Here is a 19,097-nt window from a genome sequence, read left to right as displayed (position 1 = left end):
CTATGATTCTATGATTCTGTGATCATAACCATAAAAGTAAGCATGAATTCAACTTTTTATGCCCCTGAAATTAATCTTTTTTCTTTTAAGCAATTATCAGCAGTAACTGCCAATACCCACTCAGTGCTATTCACCTAGAAATAGGCCAGACTGCCAACATATTTTAATGAATACATTTTTTAAAAACATTCCTGAATGTATGAAGTGTAAGTGCTAAAAGTAAATAGAAAGTGATAAAATTAAATAGAATAATTTAATAATTCAATAATCAGTAATATATGATTTTTCATAGTTTGCTACATGTTGTATACACCATATCCTTGATATAAACCATTTTATCAGTCTTATCAATGATGACAGATTGCAGTTTTCTGCTTCTGTCAAAGAATGAATTGAAATTATTCAATGAGACACCCCAGACAAAACAAAGACCCATTTCTTTGAGATTTATGCATTTGATTTTACCTTCATTGTCCCTTAGAGTAAAGTTGGGATTCCAAGAAAGTGCTTCATCAAGGGAAAAGTGGAATCTTGCCCCATTTGCAGAATTATCTTTGTCAGTTGCAGTGATAGTCTGAATTACCTGGAATAGAAATTAACCGTCAGTGTCTTGAAATTGGAATTTGACACAAATAGTGTCTGACCTCAGCAGGATGCTCAAACTTAGCTTATTTTAATTTTCTACTTGACTGCTGCTAAATTCAACTGATGAAATGACTGGGCCATTAGCTTGATTCCTCTAGCATGAAATATTTCAGGAATAACACTTCAGAGCTATATTAAAACATCTTATGTTTCTATACTTCCTGATATTCTGATATGGTCAGGACCTGGTACAGAGATTTTCACAATCTGCACTGAATCCTGGTGACTTTCAGAATTACAGTTTCACCTAAACATCTGGTTTTATGGAGCCAAAATTCAGGCTGAATCATGGTGGTCTATGTGGAGCATCATCTACTGGCCATCCCAATAATTAGGTGCAATTATTCAATATTGGTTAGGAAAAATAATTATTTAACCAAAATGGCAGGTACATAATACCAGCCCTCTGTTTAGAATTTCTTTCAAGAATCAGTTTTAAGCTACCAGAGAAGAGAACAGGTTTTAGTTTGGTTTGCCCAAAAAGCAACAGAATTAGTATTAGCAACCACGTATGGGAGAGGCATTTTTGAAAGGTAGGACTTTTGCCTTTGAAAGCCCTGGTGATTTTTAAAATTTACTTTCAACTAAAGCTGAGCTAAGCTTTTGGAAAGTGTGACCAAGCAATATTTCTGCCTCTGCTTTCATTTTCATGATGGGTCTGGAGGCTCAAGTGCTAAAGTAGAATTTAATAAAAGTTGTTCTTGTGGTACAGGCAGTGAAGCCCACACAGGCTGCTGCACAGAGCTGATAGATATCCTGAGGGGAATGTAAAAGGGGGAGGGAAAGTGCTCTTTTAATGAGAATTTTTCTGTTCAGTGTTCAGCTGTAGTCTGTCTGGACTGAACCTGAAGCATAAACAGTGCAGGCTTAAGTGGTTTGTCTGTTTTAAAACTAAAAGCACATAGTTCTCTTCCTCCATTCACATAAGAGAAGCAAACCAAATATATTTTAAAGGCAACAGAACATCATTATTCCATTGACTATATAAAATATAGTAGTACATTATATTGGTTATACACAACTAAGACAACTAACAACACTGATGATAATTGCTGAGAATATTTTAAGATTGTTAGAATATTTTTTTGCTGAACTGTAGCAGAATAAGATCAATCTGAAACATCTATAATCATGAAGTTTACCAAAGTTGTGGCAATATTAGTGAAAAAGTTTGGCAAAAGCTAATTGTTCTCTATTGCATTTTGCTAAGGTGGCAGATCTGTTATTGAAACAACTACCATGTAAAAACAGAAAGGTAAGATTATCTTAGCTAGATGTATTTAGTTAATAATGTTGAAATGGTATGAGGCAATGCAAGACAAAACAAAAGTTGATGGAAGAATATTTCAAAAGAAGTAGTTTCTGTTATTACTCAAATACTAAAAACTGTTCAATACCAAACATAGGTGCAAAATATTCAGATAAGATCTTAAAAATAGGAATTTATTAAATGTTGTTTATACATTCTCAGTGCCATTTATCAGGGCAATGTAAGTCATTTTGCCATGCAGCCTCAGATTTTATATGACAGCCTAGTAGATAAACTTTCATCCTGTTGTCCTTAATTATATAAAACATTCAGTGATTTTTTTTACAGACTCTGCCTTCAAGAATCTGCCATTTTGCAATAAAAATAGCTTTGGTCAAGGCATCAGTGCCACAGTATCAAATTTATTTGTTTTTAAGACTAATTTTAAAACTTGACAAAATATACTGTTGACATTCCCTGATTTCACACATGGAAATTCAAGCATCCCTTGAATTCACCAACGTATGTAAAAAGTATAGCTCCAGATGGTATAGCAATCGTGCTTTTCCATGTGGAAAATAAACACTGTATGAGTAAGAGGACAGGTCAAAATTTTTTTGACAGAATTTTTAAACAGCAAGTTGACACCCTTTCAGAAAAGTCTCTTGCTTTCTAAGGAAAAAGTTTCCTTAGGTGAGGACCAAAACTGTGTGGCCTTGACACCCAAATGTACTGTTAACCCTTTTCTAATTAATAGGCCAACTAATTAATGGCCTATTAGCAAACATTAACATGCACCTTACCAAAGCTGAGTAAATAAAAAGTACCTCAGCTGCTGTACAGCTCACTTGACAGCAGTAAAGCAACAAAACTGATGGGTTATGCTATTTTTTTAATGGCAAGACTTGGCAAGAAATTAAAGAATTTCTACAACAGAGAAGAACTGAGGAGGCTAGAGAGCAGGTGCTAAGTTCTGCTTAGATCCTTTTCAGAACTGAATCAATAAACAAGTAAATATATACAGGACAAACTTACAGCAGAGGCATTCCTTGCCCACTAACATTGATTTCCTTCGACTATTAGAGATAAAAATATCAAGGGTGAGGTAGCTCATGTTGACAGGAAAATATTTATACAACCCGATTCTGGGAAAGTTCTTTGTGTGTTTGTGTGCACATACACACACCTGTATGTTAATTTACAGTGATAGGTATTGTCAGAAAAATGACATTTCACTACTCTCACAACCTTCTATTATTCCTCTGAAAAGTACCCAGAAAAAATGTTATCTTTGGAAAGCTACAGTGAATATGACTAGCAGATCTAGTCAGATATTTTGATAGGTTCATACCTTGCTAGGGCAAACAGTAAACTAGGAAACTTTCAGAAAACTCTTAACACTTCACTCCTTCACTTTCCAGGACAAAGCTTTTAAACTTTTACATCACTATTTCCTCCCATTGTCTTACTAATAATACGACAAGTTGTATTTGAAGCAAAGGAAGATTCCATTTGTAAGTTCACTTTGTGGAAGATTGCAAAAATTTCACTTTCCTACTGTAGTGGAAACCACCCAACTGGGAATCAAGCACCATGGGGTTGCTCACTAACTCCCACCCCCAAAATACGAAGGAGAAAAGGGAGAAAAATACAAAATCCCATGAGCTGAGATAAGAAGAATGTAACACAACAATGCAAAAGGAGCAATAAACAACAGAAAGAGCAATAAGAGTAATGAAACAATAGAAAAGCAAGTGGTATAAATCACAGATCACATCAGCTCTGAGTCACCAGTGCCACCCCTAGTCATCGGTATCATCCTAACCTGCTCCCAGCCCTTATGCCACAGAGATCAACACGGGATCAAATAACCTATCAGCTGGTTCAGCTGTCTATCCTGGCTGTACCCTACCAACGTCTAGTGGAAATTAACCCCATCTTAGCCAAATCAGGACACCTACATTAACTAAATTCCACAATCACATGCTTTATCTACTTTAATATGTAATATCTACCAGGCTTCATCTGGAAGTTGCTGGAAATACTTGGTTTATCTTCTCAGCAAGGTGACTTAAGGGATTATAGCTATCACTTCAATGTGGAAATGATCATCTTCTCACAAATATTTTCTGTTTGATATACCTTAGGGTGGTTGATTCAAGCACTTAAGTACTTAAGTCTTATTTGGTTTCATTTTTGGTTTTTAAGAAAATAAATTGAACTGTGGAGGGAAAAAGAAGCAGGAGACAAAGGCTGTGCAATTAAATGATACTATGGTTTCTCTCTATAGAATCCCCTTCTGAAAATAAAAAAGCAAACACACAAAGTCTTCCAATGACAAACCATTGCAGGATCCTGCACATATAAATTCAAAATAAATGTGATGAAGAAGGAAATAAGGACTCTTACAGGGCAGTGCAGGGCCGTAGCCCAATCTCAAATCACTAGTCCAGCAGAAGTGCCCAGCAGTACCTGACAGGATTTGTTCTTCAGTGATAAATCTTATTAATCATTCTCACATGATGGATACTCATGAGTAAATACTGACTTTTCAGTGATTCAAAACCATCCAGCTGGGCATGCTTTTTACACAGAGAACACTTGTCTTGTTCCGTAAGTGTTGTTTATTTGTCCCGTCTTAATATTTGTTGAACACTGTCATTTTGTTTCTTAAATTAGACATTAAGATCTTCTGAGTAAAAGCCACATATTTTTGTGGTTTAGTTTTTTTGTTTTGTTTTGTTTTGTTTTTTTACTTTTGTTTTTTGTACAGTGCAAAGGTATCACAGTGTTTTCTGAAGCCTTGTTCTGCAATGCAAATAAAAATCAACGCATGTCATGTACATAACGGAGTCCTGTAGCCTTTCATATTAAACTACCGCGTGTAGAGTTCTTCATGGTAGCAGTACTCTTGGATGTTGAACTGCAGTGCTACAGAGGTCAGGAGTCATTCATGCTTGCAGCAGTAGCTCAGAGAGAAATACAACCCTGACCCAAATCAGGAGCAAATGCTGTTACAGTAAAACTTACTTTATCCTTTCAACATCTCTCACATAAATTTCCATTTGCAAAGCTACTGTTGGAGATTTAAAACTTTGGTAATAAGAAACATTAGCTACTCACCAACACCGATACACTTAGCAAAGAGAGCATTTCTGAGCCAACTCCAGTGTCCTTTATCTTATTATTAATTATAACAATTTAAAGATTATTGTTATATTATATAATTTCTAAAATATCAGAATATGTTGAAAGCAATTGCATTAATGCTAAGAAATCTTATCTTTTTTTAAAAAAAACTAGTCTTCTACAAGTTCTAATTTTCTCCTGTATTGGCTTCATCTGAAGTTTTCAGAACATTACTTTTATTTTAATAAGCATGTTAGTAAGAGACATTCAGTCTGTAGACAGGCCTGCTCAGATCTTCAAAGGCTTTGAGTAAGTTGTCTCAATAAGAGCATTGAAGAAAATTGAGATGAGGGAAGCTCCACACACAATTAATTGCTCAGAAGACAGGAAACAGGGTCTCTTCAGTAAATAAGCTATTCCACAAGAAGAGAAAGTCACAGACATTTCCTATTCCACATGTATTTATACTGGGCCACTTGTTGGTCAGTGTAATAATAAATATCTTAAAAAGTATGAATAATCAGCCCAGCAAATCTACTTATGATACTGAGTTGTCCAGGGAAGAAAAGAAGGGCTGGCACTAAAGATCTTCCAATACTCAGTAGCCAGGCAATACAAAGACAGCTGAAATTCATTATATATAGAAATAAAGTCTTAACTTCACATACATGACGATGCTCTCTGAGCTAACCATTACTTCTCAAGCTATTGGTGTTATGGTAGGCAGTTATCTGCATTCAGTGCTTACTTGTGGTTAAAAAGCACAGCCACTGTTAAAAATTGCTAGGAAAGGAATAGAGAAGAAAGCAGAAACCATCATATACTATACAGTACAACCTATGGTAAAAATTATAAACCACTGCATAGCTGCATTTTTGATTTCCCATCTCAAGGTGAAAGGAATTGGGCAAAGTTTAGAGGAGGACAAGATGAATGGTCAAAAGTCTAGAAGGGATTTATCACAGTTTGTCCAAGATAAGTAGGACTCTTCAGTCTGGACAAGAGACAGCTGAGGGGAAGTGTGCTAGAGATTTATGAATGGCACAGAGATAATAAATAGGGATCAAATGCTCACTTTCATTCTCCCAACACAAGAACTAGTAAATATCAATTGAAGACAGCATGGGAAGATTTAAAAAAAAAGAAGAGAAAAAAAGAAAAAAAAAGAAAGTGATAGCTCTTCCTGAAACTTGATATCAACAAACATAAGCATAAAAGCTTATGTTTGTTGCAGGAGAAGCTAGACAGTTTCATATGAGATGGTTATTAAAGGTTTATTAAAAATACAGAAACCACATTTGGTTTGGGATCAGGAAATGATCTGCAAATGACCTGCAAGCAGGAAAGTACTTTGATACTTACTTTTGTGGTACATATTTGCCATATTGTTATACTGCTTTTTAGTTGTCACCTTCTGGCCACTGTTAGAGTCAAGATGAATTTGATTGCCTATAGTCTGGTGAAGTACAGCATTTTTATAGTCTCACCATTAAAAATACAAATACGCCACTATGCTTTTATGTACACTGCTTTCAAAGACTTGATGAGAAACTGTTATTACTAGTAATCTATTCCTCGGGAAAGATCAGAGCTCCCAGCTGCAACTTAGAACCTGTGTAATAACACAAAACCAGCATAGAGGGCTGGGTGAAAGCTCAATGTATGCAAAAAAGCCAAGGTCCTTGGCAAAATTTTCAAATCATGGACTGCAATGAAGTGCATTGATCATAGGAGCAGTGACTGGAATGTGATTCAGCTACTCAGTCTCAGTTCTGATCCTCCTTGTGTTCCTAGTTCTGAAAAACCTTTTTGATATCTTTTCCATAAAGGACCTGCACAGACAAGAGCAATCAACATGTAAAAAGTGAGAATGGCAAACATGTTAACCAGCCATTCCACTGAGCTGTGTTTGAAACCTTGCTACCATGTGGCACTTAAATGAAAGATGTTACATCTGCGTCATCCATTTTGTTCAGTGGCTTGTCATACTGCATCACTTAACTGACAAGATTAAAGATTTGCCTGTCTTAACTGAAGATAGTCTGGGTATTTCTTTTGCAGCAACAAGAAGGATATCTTGAACAAATTCCTAAATCTTCTCCCTTCAGCCTAACACAGCTTAAAAGCTATTCAACTGTGAGATTGCTGAAAATAAAATGAGAAATAATTAGGACATGTTCCACAAATTAAAATTCTTACACAGGTGGCATTAACAAATAAAGTAATTCTTTCTTACTGAGAGAAAGATAATTATGAGAGTTACCTGACCAGGCTTTGCATTCTCACAGACAACAACATCATACTCTCTGGCAAGCTCTGGAGGGTTGTCATTGACATCCAGGATTCTAACAACAACTGGAACATGGCTCACTAGCCCAGGATTGTCTGTAAAATAGACAAGTATTCCACAAGAGTGTTAAATATGGTGTGAGTCTTAAGTTACTGTTATATCATATCAATAAAAATGCAAGTTACTCTGGAATTGAAGTGGGAGAGAGCTGAGTTATCACATATTGTCACATTGTATGCTAAGAAATGACCAATTGTTTTGCAATAATGTGAAAATGTCATCACAGTATTGAATAAAATCTAATATGGAAAATATTAGAAACTTTTTCTTAGTCCTTTAAAGAGTTTAGGAAATAAAATGCCAAAAAAAAAAGAAAATATGAATGCATAGGTACATATAAACCTTTCCCAAGATTGAGTTCAGCTTCCTCACAAGTTGTTATAGTATTAAAAAAAATAGTTAACGAGTCTTGCTTTAGCAGCGTCATACCAGTGAGAAAACAATGTTTCAGTAACAGTGTTTTCCACTATGATTGGTACTTACGTAAGAGCTTGCCCTCAAAAAGAATTCACCCTCAAAAATCACAATAAACAGAATCCTTTCAATGAGAATACACTTTCCATAATAAAGTGGGAGGGAAATACTTTTTAGTCCATAAATCCCTTGTTCTTACTGTTAAGTACTAAGAAAAGTTCATTTTACTGAAAGAATTATACATTAAATTTTTTTAGAAAACTTTTTTATATAAATATCCAGAGAAGGGCAATGATGCTGGTCTGCGGATCATGTCTTATGAAGAGTGGCTGAGGGAATTGGGATTGTTTAGCTTGGAAAAGAGGAGGCTGAGGGCAGACTTTACTGCACTCTACAACTACATGAAAGATGGTTGCAGTGAGGTGGGTGTTGGTCTCTTCCCCCAAGTAACTAGTGGCAGGATGAGAGGAAATGGGCTTAAGTTATGCCAGGGGAGATTTAGACTGGATATTAGGAGGAATTTCTTTACTGAAAGAGCAGTGAAGCACAGGAACAGGCTGCCCAGAGAAGTGGTGGGGTCACCATCCCTGGTGGTGCTCAAAAAAACATGTGGATGTTGTATGTCAAGACGTGATTTAGTCGTTGTGGTAGTTTTGGGATGACAGTTCAACTTGATCTTAGAGGTCTTTTCTAAACTTAATGATTCTATTATTTTATAATTAGCTAAAATATACCTTCTGAAGTCTGTATAAATATTGGTTCATTAAATGACAGACTTCATTTTACTTTCACCAATTAAATGAAGCTATCAGCAGAAGATAGCAAAGTCAATTTTTCAAAGACAACAAGATGGAAGAATGGGGAATGACTAACATTTTAAAAGTGCATGTCCCTGTGGTTTCTCATGAGAAGGAAAAAAGAAAGAGAAACAATAGTAGTTTAAACTACTAATAACAGAATCATAGAATGTTTTGGATTGGGAGGGACCTTAAAAATCATCTAGTTTCAGGCCCTTCTGACACAGGCAGGGACAACTCCCACTAGACCAGGTTGTGCAAGGCCCCATCCAACTAGGTTTTGAACACATCAAGTGATGGAGCATCCACAAGTTCCCTGGGCAGCCTGTTCCAGGGTCTCACCAACCGCAGAGTGAAGAATTTCTTCCTTATATCTAATCAAAATGTACCCTCTTCCACTTTGAATCCATTATCCCTTCTCCTATTCACTATAAGCCCTTGTAAAAAGTTGCTCTCCAGCTTTCTTGTAGGCTCCCTTCAGACACTAGAAGGCCACAATAAGGTCTTCTCAGAGCCTTCTCTTCTCCAGGCTGAATAACCCAGACTCTCTCAGCCTGTCCTCATAGAAGAGGTGACTTTCAGATAATCACAGGATCACTGAAAGATTCTAACTGAAAAGGACTTCTGGAGTTCATTGTTGCAGTCTCCAGCTCAAAGTAGGTCCCATCTTCAAAGCTATGAGGGCATAAAACATCTAAGAGGAAGGGAGCAAAAAAGCAGGAAGAACACAGGACAGAGGGTACTAAAGAGAGGGAACGCATTCTACTCTGTTAAATTAGCATACTATCATAGAGATTTAATGGAGATTCAGTGAGTTACCTTTATTTGTTCTGCGGCTGCATCGCATTACAAAGAATTAAATATCTTAGCAGTTGAAAAGAGTCCTTAATGGATAAGTTAGTATTAGAATCGATGTAAACAATGACCTCATGGGATGATTGGCGTTTGAAGGCAAATTTCAATATTGACAACCTACTCACTACAAAATGCTGGTAGGGACAGTATTAACACCACTCACTAAAACAGTCTTGAAGTTTGTCACATTGTGTATGCTACACAGAAGTGCATGCACAGTGACAGCACAGTTCATAATAGGGGGAGAGAATGAAGATGAATTAAGAGTGACCTTACAAACTTTTTTTTTTTTTTTTCTTGTAGGTTTGATTTTTTGTTTTATTACAAATAAAATATAAATGCTAATCTTCTTCAGGTGTACAACTCATTTAAAATCTCAAAACCACTCTACTAACAGGTCATTTTAGTAGTAAATCTTGTTAATTAGACAAATTTATTGCAGCAGTTTGTCAGTTTTCCCGTTTTAAGATAATCAGTGCTGACATATTTCAGACCTGTGCATTATAAATCCATTCTGTGTCCTATTAGCATTATGCCTCAAGAACAGATTTTTTCAAAGCGAATACTCACTGTTTTAAGGGGTAAATGAAGCAGAAACATTGCTCTGATTTACCTACACTAGGGACTTGCTTTCTTATGTTGGAGACTTTTCCCATAAAAAAAAAAAAAAAATAGTTCTTCTGCCAAAATATTAAATAGCTGTAAAATGAATCAATTTCCTTGAGTATCAGGCCCCTCAATCAGCAAGTCCTCTGTGAATTTACAGAAGTCCATCTAAACAGTCTGTTTGTAGTCTTGAATCTTCTCTTCCGTTGCTTTCTGTGGACAAACTTTAAAACCTTTATTTAAGAAGAAAGCTTTTTAGTGCCGCTACTGCACTCTGCTCTTTGAGACTTCCTTTCCATATTAACAAAATTCCTATGGGCTTTATGAAAATAAATTCTACCTGAATTACAGTCACAATAACAGTCGTGATATTAACAGTCCTTTCTATTTGTTTTTATTTTTTATTTTTTTTTTCCCTTTCCTCAGTGTTGTGGGGTTTTTGTTGGTTGGTTGGTTGGTTTTTTAAGCGTCAAGGTTTTTTTTTCCTTTTTTTTTCCTTTTTTAAGTTAGATTGCTATGTTTAAACAGTATTAAGACTAAACACAGGTAAAGGAAGGATAAAGAAACAGAACTAATATGGCAAAAGAATGAGAGTAGTAATATTCACAGAGTACTAGGTTTAATTCAAGATGGTGTACATGTGATAAAATAGTTTTTCTACCAAGGAGAAAATTATGCAGAATATAGTAATAAGTGTTACATTCTATTCTGCTTTTCTAAGGTCATGGATACTTTTAAATATTTTTACTTGAAGCTAGCTAAAAATGTTTTATTTTTTTCTTAGTGGTAGTGCTAGTAGTGGCAGCAGTAGCAGCAACAGGAGCAAGTGCAGACATACAACATTTAGTGCTCTCAGGCTGGCAACAGCCTCTGCCTTAAAGCAAGGAAAATTCTGCAGCTCATACACAACACTGGTGTTCAGCTCCTGAGCAGACCAGAGGACAACAAAGTATAGTGGTTCTGTGGCCAGAAATATCCAGTTTGAGATTCTGTAGTGATTCATAAAGCCCTGAACAGGGAAATGTGATGTGATCCCAAAGACTGCCTCCTCTTTGGGGGCCCACCTTGGTAGCCAGGAAGAGCTACACTCTACCCCATCTTCAGATGACAATATGGAAATATCTTTGTCATAGTTTTCCCCAAAGAAACAGACAAGAAGAAAATCCATCATGCCTAGAAGCCAAAGGCTAACCCAAGATAAACAGGGAAATAAGCATTAAACTTGGAATTAGAAGCATCACTTCTTAAGCGTGATGGAGAACCAGCTACCTTTTGAGAACTAGGTTGTTTTTTAGTAGTTTTGTGTAGGCTTTCCATATTGTGTTGATATGTGCATTTTAAAGAATGGCAGATTCTGCTACAAGTCATGCTATTGTGATTGTATGGTCCATTAGTAGGCAACTTGCCAAGTCTGAAAATAAAATGTGTATCACTGGAAAGTTTGGACAGGGTATCAGTATTGTGTCTAGCTCTCATAATCAAAAAGTTATCAGATACACAGTTTGTCATTATTCCATAAGTAAAACAGTCTTAAAACTCAGAGCTTATAGTTTTTAAATTCTATTTTATTCTGGTCCATATTTAGGGAGAAACATTTCTGGCAGATCCTGTTCCTGGGAAAAATAAAATAATTGTTACAAATACCAAAAGTCCTTCTGAAACTGAGCTATCAGGAAGACTGAAAATGAGGTCAAAGCTTAAGAATGAAAGTGATTTTTTCTTGGTGGGGGCAAGGTTTCAGATAACACTTTTATATCTGGTTCTGTAATGTACCTATAGAGATAATAATAAATGTAGCAAAACAATACATGAGGCAAATTTTCCTTGTACTGATGTTAAAAATAATGTGTTTAAAAGTGAATTTCATTATTTACGTGTACACTGTATTGTTGAAAAAACAGTTATGAAGAAAAATTACAGACCAAAAATCACTATGAGGAAATTGTATATTTAGTGAAAGAAAAAAATAACTTCAAGGAAAAATTACAACATGAAGCCAGCAACAAACTCACTGGTATTAAGCAATCCTCCTCCTGTCCACCTGACAAAAGGGCTAGGGGACTACAACACTGTTAGCAACATTTTGTTCTGATTTAGATTACTTTCTTTGAGAGCTTGACATGGGTTCCTTTTTCTAAAAGTTAATTATTGACACAAGACACTAAAGTTACTCTTAATTATGGGAAAAAGTTTCAAATAAGAAAACAAAATGTCATCAGTTCTTGTTCTTGTCTAATTCGTTCAGTGTTGTATGCCAGGAAGATATTATGCTGTAAACTTATTTCCTTCAGGCAATGCATATATTGTTTTAATGTGCTTGAAAAAATGCAGAAATGAATTATGCATTTTTGTCTTTTGATTTTACTTCTTGTAAAATAAACCAGGGTGCTTATTAATAGCATTAAAGATTTATTCTGTTTACTTTCCATCTCCATTCTATCTTCAGTTCTCATTCTCCTATGACAGTCTCATGTAGTGCTATCAAAAGTAATATATATTTTAATCTCCTAACAAAATCTTAAGAATGTCTTTTTGGCTGCAATGCAACCATAAAACCTGAAAAGAACTGGCAAATTTTCCTTACTTGCTGTTCACTGATAGCAATATGAGGTGGCAATATCCCTGTGCACCTAAAGAAAAGATACAACTTTGCCTCACTATAATAATATACTTTATCTGTTTATTTAATTTAAATTGTCAATATTTATTCAAAATCTCAAGGGGTTTTATACTTACTTTTTTCACTGCTGAATTGTGCATCTTTTTTCCTCTGAAGTGTATATCTTTCTGTTATTATTTTTTTCTACCTAAACTTACTGATGAAAAGAACTGCTTATAATTAGAATATGCACTTTACTATTTTTATCCTAATTCTTGCAAGCTAACTGTTCCAGCCTCTTATTCTTGTGAGCTATCGTGCCTATTCATATATTTTTTTTCTGAACAGAGTTTATTGGCTCTCTGTGAAAATATCTCTGAACATTATTTCTTTGTGTAGTTTTTGTAATGCCTGTATTTTCTTGGGATCTTTTCAATACCACATCACAAGGTATTGCATATTTTGTCAAAGTTCTAACTCAACACTTTAGTATCTTATTCCCTGAAGCTAGTATGAAGAATATGTATGAAGAAGCAAACATGGAAGACACATAAAAAAAGACAAATATCTTTGATATTTTTTTCAAATATCTGATTGTGTCTGATAGCCTAATAGATTTTTTGTTTTGTATGCAAACTCAAAGCATAGTGATGGGTCTTAATTTCTAATACACTGTGGTATCAAAGGTCTGTATGTGCAGTATCCTTTCATTTGGTTATTTGTTACGGTCTCTGCCTAGCATTTCCTAGCCAGTATGGGAGCTCTGACATGGCAAGAACCCTATTATTTCAGTTCTCCTGTTCTTCACAGCCTCTCCGTAGCTTTACAGATTAGGAACACTTACAGAGTCTTCAAAGTTAGGCTTGTGCATTCATTGCATTCAAGTTGATCCTTTAGGTAAATAGTAGGAAATTATCTGTTTTTCTGTTCTCAGCTATTGCAGAGCATTTTGGAGAGACTCAGCAACACTACAACTTCATAGCAAAAAGACTGATGAACTATTAAACCCAGAAATCTATTTTACATGCTGGTGTACTTACCAGCTACATAACAGAAATATGAGAAAAATACACAATAGAGAGGTTCTTCTAATTCTCTGAAATCCATTTACTTTGCTTTCAGAAAATCACATTTCTTATTACAACCACAGATATTCTTATTATCCATCTAAATGTACAGTACTTTATGAGTCTTGATAGTCTCCTGATCTTAACATAATCTGAAAGCCATATCTAGAAGCTGGTTTGCTCTGTGCCTATTGAATCCCTACTGAACACAGATCAGTTGCTATAGTCAATATCTAAATAGAATTTCCTGACAATATTCCTCTCTATATTTCTAACTAGAAATTTCTAGTGAAAGCTGTAATCCTCACTCACCCTTCAACAGCCCCATATGGCCAGTGCAGCATTCTAATGGAGAATGGGGACAAACAGTGGGCTACCGTGGCCTGAATGAAGTTACACAAGCAACGAGTGCTGCCATGCCAGAGATGTCAGAGCTTCAAAAGGAACTGGAGTTGAAGGCAGCCGAGTGGTATGCTATGGCTGATACTGCTAACCGGCCTTTCTCCATTCCTATAGCACCAGAGTGCAGGCCATAGTTTGCCTTCACTGGGAAGGGCATCCAGTACACCTGGAAATGACTGGCCCAGGGGTGGAAACTCAGCCCCACCATCTGCCACGGACTGACCTATACTGCACTGGAGAAAGGTCTACGACAACCTGGCAGAGGTCCATCTGCTTATATTTTAGTACCACCTTCCTCTTTCTGGGACTGTGATTTGAGGGTTTGCTGTTATTGTTCCTTTTGTTATCAGAACTGGTATACACTAGAAATAAATTTTAATTGAATCACCCACAATTATTTTTGCAACCACCTATTTTCTTATATCGCTGTACATCACTATTTGTGAAAAAATAGTTGTCTTTTTTCTTCCTCACATCCAACACACAATTTCCAATACCACAAAATCACAAAATGGTAGAGGTTGGAAGGCACCTCCATAGATCAGCAAGTCCAACTGAAAGCTGGGTCAACTAGTGTATACTTCTCTGGGCCATGTCCAGTTGGGTTTTTAGTATCTACAAGAACACAGACTTCACAACCTCTCTAGGTAACCTCTCCCAGTTTTTGACAAATCCCACAGTAAAAATATTTTTCTTATTACGTTTAAATAGAATTTTCTGTATTTCAATTTGTGCACATCTCCTGTCATTTTACTGGACACTGCTCAGATCAATTTTTGCTCATCTTTATTCATATTCTTTGCTGCACCTATCAGGTATTTAAAAACTCTTACAAGCTCCTGAGCTTTCTCCTCTCTGGCTGAAGAGTACCAGCTCTTTCAACCTCTCCTCGTATGACATACACTCCAGTTCTTAATGATTTCATGCTCCTTCACTGGACTTAGTCCAGGTGCTCCTTGTTTCTCTTGCACCAGGAAGCCCAGATCTGGACTCAGCATTCCATATGTAGCATGACCAGTGCTGTACAGAGGGGAAGGATGACCTTCCTCAGCCTGCTGACAACACACTTCCTCATGCAGTGCAGGATGCAGCTGGTCACCTTTGCCACAAGGGCACATTGTTGTTTCATGTTCAGCTTGCATCCTGGAGAACCTCCATGACCTTTTCTGAAAAGCTGCTCTCCAGCCAGCTGGTCCTGCATGTGTCCTGGTGAATGGGATTATTCCTCTCCAGGTGCTGGACTCCATATTTTCTATTACTGAACTTCACAAGGTTTCTGTTCAGCCATTTCTCCAGCCTGTCAAGATCCCTCTGGATGGCAGCATGACCCCCCTGGTGTATCAGCCACTACTTCAGTTTTGTGTCATTTACCAACCGGATACAACAGTATTTCTTTCCTCTAAATCAGTCTTTCATCTGCTATAAAACTCTGTACACTTGCTCTGTATTTTCCTATTTCCATGACTCTCATCAGAGACTTAGTCAAAAGCCTTTAATAAAGCCAAGCAAATTCTACCTCTCACAAATAGTCTTTAATAAACTTTTTCAGAGAATCCTAACAAGCTAATGAAATGTGAATAATTCTATGTGAAACCCTATTTTAAAATCCTGTTATAATCAATTTGTAGTCCTTCCACCTGCCCAGACATAGTCTGTAGATTCTTCAGTATAAAATATAGTATTATTTTATAATCTCTATTATTCCCTAAAACCACAAGGAGTTTTCAGGATGTACTAGTCCTGAAGCAATCAAAGCAACAGCTTCAGTGCCCTGGACACCAAAATCCCACTCTTCCTCACTGTGTGCTGCTGTTAAAGAACAGTGCATGTTAAAGAAAAAAAGGACTGTCCTGTTCATTCTCATGGTAATGAACTGTGGTGTGATTTAGGAAGTATCTGCAGAAACAGAAAAAGCATTGATCATTACATCAGCGTTACTCCCACAGAGCAAAGTGGAAGTGTTTGATCAATGCAGTCTGTATATCACATGCTGAGACTGAAAGTAGAAGTGTCTTATGAAAGCTTAAGAAACAATGAGACTGAAGTACGAGGATATCATACACTTGAGGGTAGAAATGCAAAGCAAATTCTAAATTTCTTTTGCATAAAATAAGCAGTTACAAATAGCTGCTGAAAGGATAATTAACAGAAATTGAATTCTCAGTGAAGTACAGCATAAAGTCAAGAGATGAAAACACTTCAAGAAATGAACTACACCCATAATATTATTTCAGCAGAGCACCTCTTAACTGTTGAAGTAGTGTGATCTTTCTGGGCCTTGCAGATTCGTGGCTAGGCAAATGGTATCAGAAGCTACAAATGCCTTCTGCCATGTCAGATGAACATGAAAACTACCACTTTCATAGCCAAATAACATTTTGGTCATTGCTTTCCACCTATTTTTCAGCTTTAGCCTTAGTTCTGCAATTCCTTGTGCATAGACTTTAAAGTGAATACCCTAAAACGCTGTAGCTAAGGGACAGATAGCACTTAAGAGTTTTGGCACTGATGGTCTGTACACAACAATGCTCCTTCCTCCATCGTAGATCCAATGACTGATTTCACAATGGATTTGGAATAGTACAGCAGTGTTGTGACTTTCACATTACTGTAGGTAAGAAAATGGCTAAAGAAGTGGGCACAAGGAAAGGCTGCCCATTGTTTAGGCTGCTTGTCAGTAGGCCTGCCATCCATCTCTTCTTCACTGTTGTCTCTTCCTTTTTTCATAACCAAACTGTTTTTCAAACTGACATGGTATCTTTACTTATCTTTCCAACCCCAAATTTAACAGTAAGAAAGGCAATGAAAGGGAATAAAAAATAATAATTGTGTTTTCCTGTAACAAGTTGCACCTGGCATGCAGAATTCCAAGCAGACTGTCATAAAGAAAAAGAACTGTAATTTAATCCTCATTAGTCATTTTGTTCTCTTTTAGTTATAAACATAAACCTTCTTCATTCTTGGTACTACTCTCCCACAACAGTACATATACTACCACTTCCTTGACAATGTGAAATAATTAATGTGTAGAAAGCTACATTTAAGTTTAATGCATGTGAGATTTATTCCTGCAAAGTAACTACATCTGGCTGGCTTCCAAAAAAAACTAGCAACTACTACTTTTTTCAGTATGTCCCAATCTGGCTTTTAAATCTTCATTCAAATTAACACTTAGTATGCACCTGCTTATGGTTAGAATCAAATTAAATTAAATTATATTTTATTTCATGCTGCACTGAAATAACATGTTATACACAAAGACACTGTCAAGCACACCGAGGTGTCAGTGGTTACTATTTTTGAAGAGCTAATCATAAAATTATACGTTTACTATTTACGATAGAAATTTACCTAGTTCAAAGTGTAAATTTAGTTATGAAAGCAGGTACAATAATTAGAAACAATTTGTTGTCCTTTTTCACTTGGAGATGAAACAGGTGAAAACAGAGGGGGCTCAAACATGTTAGTGGCACCTGTTACAGGTAAAGCCTGTACTGTGTCTGGCAATGACAGAATACACCAAAAAAAAAAAAAATAAAAAAGTAAAAGGAAAGGAATACACATAAAAGTAGTTCACAGTTTTGTTCAAAATCACTTACACTGAAATACAGTATCACAAAGAGTCCTTAGCAGGACTGCTTCTATTGATGCATGTTTGGACTATTTTTCATTTGGTTTGTTGATTTTTTTAGCTTTAAAGCTTTGACTGTGGCAAAATAAAGATCCTGTAATAAAAAGATTAACTGAAACGTTCTTTAAACTGCCCTTGCCACTTTGAGGCCTTTCAAATGCACAGGCAAGTATTTATTGTGTCTTTACTTGGTAATTTGCTTATTAAAAGGCCAGAGGTATATCCTGACAATCAGCAACAACTGATCACCTGTCAAATATAAATCAATGTTGTCATAGTTAACATGCAATTCACTAAAACAGGCTAATAGCAGATAGAACAAATAACGATGAATTTCTCAGGCAGTACTATATAGGGTTATCTTCTAAAATATAAGAAATATGAAACATAAATGGGACAAGCTGTTGATCTGAGGACATTGAATGCTTGGAAGTTTTCCTGGGTAAACAAGCACCCTTCTATTACACAGAACAAACCATGGTAAATTTACACATGTGGAATTACGTTGGCATGTGGGATTTTGCTTATTTGTTGTCTGGAACCAGGGAATTTACACACACAGAGGAAACTCTCTTTTATCCAAAATGGATAAAACCCCAATGGTTTTAAAAAGAATATAACACCTCAAGATAGCGTTTCTTAAAAACAAAAAAAACAAAAAAAACCAAAAAAAAACACAAAACAACCAACCAACCAACAAACAAATAAACAAAAAAAACAACAAAACCTTCACTTTCTTTTTATATAGATATATATATAAAAATTTTTTTTTTTTTTTAATACTACGTTCCAAATATGTTATTTACCTATCTCAGAAGCAGCCACTGTGATGTTGTACCAAGGGGTCTCCTCTCTGTCAAAGATCTTGGCAGTCTTAATGGTCCCAGTACTAGCATCAATGGTGAAATACCTATCTTCTTCTGTGTTATGATCAATGAAATATCTATGGAGAAAAAAAACAATAAATATATACTCATTACAGTATGTATAATCCAAAGCAACGTAAGCAACGTAAGAATATTACTTTCAAGCTTTTAAAATCATAGAATTTTCTAAAACACAAATATAAAAGCTCTATATTATGGAAACACCCAAAATAACACCATATTTAATTGCTTTCATAATGTTATGTTTCTCTTGATACATAACAAGCTTTCCACTGTGAGTCACAATGACAGAAATTGCTAACAGGTGATATTTTACACAGCAGTATACAATTCTGTCACAGGTAAGATACACATATATTTTGACTAAAAAACAACAATAAATCATAAAATGGAAAGGCAAAAAAAATTAGAAAGATACTAAGATCCTACTCTTCTGCTTCTTTGCTTGTCTCTCAAAACCAATGTG

General features: G+C 35.9%; 1 long non-coding RNA gene across 1 annotated transcript; it reads right to left on the bottom strand.

Moving 5' to 3' along the window:
• Positions 1–461: 461 nt before the first annotated feature.
• LOC103778454 lies at positions 462–18,689 on the bottom strand. The gene is made up of 3 exons (XR_608190.1): positions 18,551–18,689; positions 7,287–7,408; positions 462–583 (listed from the first exon to the last, which is right to left on the bottom strand). It is a non-coding gene; the product is annotated as an uncharacterized LOC103778454 (long non-coding RNA).
• Between the last annotated feature and the right edge of the window lie 408 nt (positions 18,690–19,097).

The sequence above is a fragment of the Merops nubicus genome, unplaced genomic scaffold (genome assembly GCF_000691845.1).
Source record: "Merops nubicus isolate BGI_N331 unplaced genomic scaffold, ASM69184v1 scaffold17718, whole genome shotgun sequence".
Lineage (NCBI taxonomy): Eukaryota > Metazoa > Chordata > Aves > Coraciiformes > Meropidae > Merops > Merops nubicus.
This window is presented reverse-complemented; position numbering and strand designations above follow the sequence as displayed.